Genomic DNA, 6,872 nt, shown 5'->3' on the forward strand with positions numbered 1-6,872 from the left:
AATATTTTATTCATCCATGTCTTATACTCAAAAATCCAAAAATAGGATCTGTAAGATCCGAACTCTCACCCGGGTAGCTAAGGAGGGGGGGGAGGGGGGTATATAGTGCTTCCTACAAAACTTCACCAAATTCTTGCATTCTGACATTCTAACTTCAAATTTAATTATGTTTTCATACTCATTACATTCACCAAACATCATTAAATTCACCAAAAATCTTTTTTTTCCATTAACCATAATTTCACCAATTCCATTGTCATCCATTCTACAATTTATAGTTTTTTGTTGAGGCCGGAAAGTCTTATATTTGAACGCACGGAAACATCCAATTATAGAGCAGCGTTGGCGTTATTAGGCGTTAGGCGTTATTAAGTTATTAAGTCGTTGAGCATTAAACTTAGGCGTGTAGTTGGGACACAGCGATACAGGTTACTGACAACTGCAACAACAGTAAGGTTGTTGACATGAAAATTAATCCATTAAATTGGAGAAATTATTTATTTCAACAATTATTACAAACAAATCTAACTCAAGCAATTTTTATTTTTATTTATTTTTATTTTATATGTTGCTGCAGTTACAGGTTAATAAGCGTTGGAGCTGGGTGGCTCTAGCAGACTCATCTAAATATATAAACGATAGGTTGATACATACTTTTTCACGTATACATTCATCACTACAAAATTAGGCGTCAATATTATAGGGTTCAACCAAAATTAAATCCATCACTCATTCTTATAGTCTTTAGTCTGTAGCCCACTCTTCTCACACTCCTCTCTATCTCTCTATTCACAATCAGCCATACCGTCGGTCAGTTCCTCCCCAAATCAGATCACTCAGTCATTCAATCCTCATTAGCGTCAACAATCTCTGGCAGGTAAGGTGACCGACGCCGCCCACTAAGAGTCTGAGCGCATCTTTCCGCGCACGCCATGAGCCGTTCCTCGATGATAGGAACGGCGGCTTGCGTGCGCCGAAAAGAGCGCAACCCGGACAGGCAGCCTGTCAAGCTACGGGGTTGTCTGACAAAGATAAATGAGCGCAGCTCATTAATCTCGTCATAAATCCCTAACATTTCGAGGTAAACAGCGTCCTCAATTGAAACCTCCCAGAGGTAGAACTCTGCCAACAAGGAAGCGTTTGTTAAACGCTCAGATAATTTATTCCAGGGACCGGTCGCCGCGGTCAGTACTCTGGTGCGCAGCCACTCGGTCACCAAACCTGCCATCTCTTTCTTTAATTCTTCTTTATCTCTAGTCCAGTCCTTGTTCGTCAAATCCTCACCTCAGACAAAACTTTTTTCTCCTTAATTCTTAACGTCTTAGCGTCTTAACATCTTAACGTCTTATAAATCTTTACAAAAAGAACCTTCACTTGAAGAACAATGCTAGTAAACTGATGTGTTTCTAAAAATGATTTTTAGCCTTCTTAAATTGAATCTAGCAAAAACAATTTCTTAATATCAAACTTAACAAGATTTTAATTTCAAAGCTGCAAAGCCACTCTACAACTAGCTTAGCCGATATTGAATACACGATCAACTTAGGATACCCAAGTACATCGCCACCTGAAACGCCTGACAAAAATTCAAATAAGATCAGTTTTTCTCTAAAATACTCATAAAATCTTCAAATTTTTATATCTTGTTTAGTTTTATTTTGGTTTTATTTAAGTTTTACTTAACGTACTAGGTACATATGCGCGCCTACCACGCATATGTATTCCTTGTTATTGCAATGTTCAATGTTAAATGTTTAAATGTGGCTAAAATCCATCAAGCCCTCTAGTTTTTACTCAACAAAAAACTCAAATATGTAAATTTATTCTTATTTAATAAACGCCATCAGGGATGTAGGAATATAGTGACGGGTTAGGAAATAAATTACAGGTATCAAAGAAGTGTGGGATTGAAATCCCACAGGATTTTAAATTACTCAGTTCTTATAATCTTTTAATCCGGGAACGATAGGGCGGTGGGAGTCGCGGTTTATAACGGGAAAAAAAACATGGCTAACTTCCATGGCACCGATAACATAATTGTATTGGTCTTATTTTTGGAAACCCCGTATGGATTCTAGTGGAATGATTGTTAGATGGTATATTCAGCATACCGTAGTATAGTAGTCTTATATATGTTTTATATATGTCAATATGTAACTAAAACAAATTGTTACAACTATTTTCTAAAAAGCTATGAAACGATTTGGTAAGCGCCGCGAAGAACTGCGGTTCAACAACCCCGGCCGGGGTTAAGCCATCCACTCGCTTCACAGCTTGCTCAGTGTTCAGTTATAAAATAATAATTGTATAGTAAAATGTAAAATGTAGGTGAACGGGGAAGGAGAAGTTCACTACAACCCTGAGCTAGGTACATAAATAGTAAATGTACTACAGGATCTTAAAATTGCTAATAAATTACAATTTAATTGATTATTTATTCACTGTAAAATGTAATAATTTATTTATTATCTTACCTGCAATCTCTTTCAGGAAGAAACCTAGTATCTTAATTAACATGCAATCTTTTTCAGGAAGAAACCTATAGTTAAAAAATTGTAAACTTTTATTAGTAACTCGCCCTAATTATATGCACCTTAGAGGAAATAAAATCTTAAATCTTAAATCTTAAATCTTTTTTTAGACACTTGGCTGTGTTAATATTTATTGTTTGATATTCCAAGACCCAATTGAAAGTCGGCATATTCATAATTATATTGGACAAATCCTTAACAATATTCCTAACATTTTTCTTTATATCTATATGTAAAGCTTAAGAAACCCCAACTCTTAGGATATCATAGGAAATTTAATAGAATTTGGTTTAATATGTAAAAATTTTGTTTCATTAATAAATTATTTTATGTTGGAAGTTAATATTAATTCATTGGGCTACCATCCATAAAAGCGAAGGTCTGAAATGGAAGGACAAACGAACAATAACACTTGTAGAGCGTCCGAACTGAATAAACTGAATATTAATGCATATGTCTAGATACAAAATTGTAAATAAATTGGTTGCAAAACTTATTAAAAGCATGTTACTGTTTAAGGACATACTGACGTTTTCAGGATTTGATTATAGGGATGCTTCGCTTATAACACTATACCTTATTGTAATAGGAATCAGTATTAAAAAATCAGAAGAATAGGATAATTTTAATATTCATAAATTTGTTGTCAAAAAGTAAAAAATCAGCTTGTACGGACTTTCTGGTAACGATTATAGAGTTGCTGCGTTTCCTAAGTCGTTCCTAACTGTTATAGAAATCAACATGCAAAGTTTGAAATCGATAGGACAATTCTAGCCTGTTTAAATTAACGAAATGAGCTAACTGTAACGGACGTACGGACGGACCGACTGACCCTAATCTTAGAAAGCTTCGCTTTTAAAAAATGTCCCTAGAACTATATTCCTGTCAATTATTTGCATGCTAGGGGATCATTCATTTGTATAATGCCACAATTAAAATAAAACTAAAGACCATAATCACACTTGTCTTAAATTCTATTTAGGTTTATTCTATGGAAGAAATAAAAATGTAAATGTTTTTGGAACAATGATTCCTAAGACACCAAGGTAATATTTTAAGTGAAGCATCTCTATAATCAAGTTCTAAAAATGTAGGTATTTCCTTGAATTACACAATTTAAAATAAACTTATATACACTTTAAATGTAAATTACAAGACAAAAAAATTCATTTTAAAACTATGTATACTTTTGTAAATAATTAAGATTCGCATTTATTGTTTGAAGAAGGTGTGTGGCACGAAGCCTATAAATTGCATTTCCAATCATTAATTTAAAGACATTTAGGATTGTTCTAACTGATTAGATTTGACGAATGGGTGGCCCTCAAACTAAACAAGAATATTTTCATACATTAGAAGCAAAATATTCAGAACACACTTTTTAAAAAGTCGTCTCTTAGTCATATGTTTTCTATCTGTGCGCTTATATGCTTTAATCTAATATAAAATTTATATTTACGAACTTAAAAATACTATTTTCATTATAGCTTCCAAACTTATTAATATCCGCTGGATTAGAACCGGTTATCAGCACCACTAAAAAATGAGGTATAACATCGTATTATAGACAATTTTCTAAGGAAGAAATAATAAATCTTTAAAAGTATTATTATACATTAAAAATGTACACAATTTCTAATCAGGAGGCAAAAAAAGGACTTGCAGATTAAGCTATCAATAATTGTATGAGAGCTTTGCTTTTTAAAAAGTGCAGTGAATGGAATTTGAGGTAATGCATTTAGCATGGAAAAAGTGCTTCAAATTATTGAAAATTAACGTTAGACAAGGGGGAGGGAGTGGCAGAATCTCAGAGTTTCAACTATTTTAGTTAGTCGAAAGTTATTATAATAGTTATTTATCGCGTACTATTAAAGACAGCTTTTCGTCGGTGTTAAAGAAATCTTAAAATTAATAGCACTTTTGTTAGACCCTCGGGGCTGAAGGGTTAACAAAACTAGTATTATCTTTATTTAATATTCATAGAAAATTATCTGTAATAAGATGTTATAGATTTTTCAAAGATTTTTGGTCTAACAGACAGACGGACACACTCTCAATATTATTTTCACGTGCCAGACATAGCAGCTGTTCGTTACAGAATATTTTTTTTGTAACCCTATAATATTTTTTGTTTAAATACTTGTGGCTCAGTTACATTGTTAACTAATCATCTGATAGATTGATACCAATTCATAGCTATGCAATTCAATATATGTAGATTGTATATTTTAGTTTTAATTAAGGAAGCACTACCCCCAAACGTATATTTTATTGAGGAGGGGGGGGGGGGCAAACATGTCTTCAGCATATCTGATTTTTATATTCAGAAATTTTAATTATATATTGTATTTTCAATTTAAAAATTTGATGGTAATTTGTGTTCACTCAAAATTATAATAAAGAAAAATACCCTTCAGTGGATTAAAATAAGAGTTGGAAAAATTTGCACACTGTTAGTTTGAACAATCCAATCAATATATCAGGACCCAAAGTTTGTGAGCTAACAAATGAAAAAAATATGTTAAAAATACTTTGGAAACTAATGTGGTAGGGGTGAAGCAGTTCAACCCTACTGAGCGAGTTCGATTCAAAAGAGCCCCTAGCCTTAAGGATTCTATCAATAAAGTACTACAAGTAGTTACTGTTTAAAAGATATATTTGAACTGAATGCGTTTACAACAAAGTTACTAGTTTATATACAAAATAGATTATAAATGGGTTAGGTAGAGAAGGGTGTGGGGGAGATGGAGAGAAGCCCCATTCAGGTGAGCAGTATAGTGGTAGGCTCCCGTAGGGGGTAAGGTAGACATCTCCCGGAAAAGGGTAGGTTGCTGGGGGCATGAAGGGGAGAGGGGCAGCGCCCCTCCCATTATCAGCAGTGTCCAAGTTGACCGCCGTCTCTGATGTGTAGACAATGCCCAGAAAGGGGCTGGACAGAATTGTGATATGCTGGGATTAGCGCCGGGGTGTTATTTGGTAAACACGGAGCATCGCATACTCTGAAAAAGGCTTGTCCATATGCCGCCTACCACAACCTCCCCTTCAAGGGCTGTGGGACCATCGGGACATCAGGCCTTGAACCATGGTGGGCGGCAGACTCTCCCTGGGGCACAGCACGGTGTAGGACAGCTCGGGCCACACAGGCCACTCGGGAAACTCGTTGCTCGGTCTGGCTGTGGTTGGTAATCAGCATGGTCTATTCCCGGTTGGCTCGTAGCTGAGGGTTGGTGACAGTCAAGCCTCGGCGCTGGAAGTTAGGCCTCATCTGGAGAGCTATTTCTGTCTCAGCTGGCAGCTTGACATGGAGGCCCAGGCTCACTCTAGAGGCCCCTAGAGGGGGGACGACGATGGTAGTAGGCGCGTAGAGTTCCATGGGGGCGCCTGCCTTGTCCAGGTTACTGGGGGCCTTGGCCCCAACCCTGATGGGGATAGCTGTCATCTGGAGGGGGCACATCGCTTCGGCTTCGTCCTCGGGGGCCACCACTTCCATCTCGGTGGCAGCTTCTCGTCCTGGGGGTTCGCTGCTGGCAGGTAGGGGCTCCATGTTGGCATCTGGGTTCCATATCATATCAGTGGGTGGCGCTGGAGGGGCTGTTCCCAGTTCTGCAGGTTGGCTGGTCAGGTTCTCTTCTTCTCCTCCAGGGTGGTTGGTCCGGTTCTCAGGTATCTCAAACTCTAGTTCGTCAGTTGGATTACATATGGCGCCAGCTGGCGGCGCAGGCGCAGGTCCAGACTGCTCTCCTCCTTCTGTAGGCTTGCTGGTCAGACTCCTGTCCACAGCTGGCGGTGGCAGGACAGTGACTTCCGCTGGTTGGTACAGGGGCAGTTGGCCAATGGTTCCAGGTTGACTGCTAGCTGGTACAGTTGCTGCAACCGTTCCACCATTGGACTGGTCCAGGAGTATCCAGCTTCTAGGGTCTTGGACAACGCTGGCAGGTGGTGGTGGCAATTTGGCGGCCACCTTGTCTCCCCTAGGGTTGTCGTGGACGGGGGCAGGTAGGAGACTGGCAGTTAGATCTTCAGTGTAGTGGTAGGTCAGTTCTCTGTGTCGGGGGTCAGTGCCGGTCTGGAGGTCCGGCGGGGGTCTGGCTGGCCTCTGGGCAGATAGCTCCCCAGTCCCTGCTGTGAGGGGACTAAATGTACCACATCCTGAGATCTCTCCCCTAGCCGGGAGGTGACCTGGCACTCTGTCTCCCTCTGGGCTAGCTCAAAATAGCCAAAGTTTTGCCAATTTTCAAACTTAAAACAAAAGAATCTGATCTATTAAGTAACATGTCTAATTATAGACCAATAAGTCTTCTGCCAATCTTCTCAAAAATCCTTGAAAAAATAGTTGCAAAT

Source organism: Acartia tonsa, chromosome 8, assembly GCF_053477335.1.
Source record: "Acartia tonsa isolate MP-2025a chromosome 8, ASM5347733v1, whole genome shotgun sequence".
In the NCBI taxonomy this organism is placed as follows: domain Eukaryota; kingdom Metazoa; phylum Arthropoda; class Copepoda; order Calanoida; family Acartiidae; genus Acartia; species Acartia tonsa.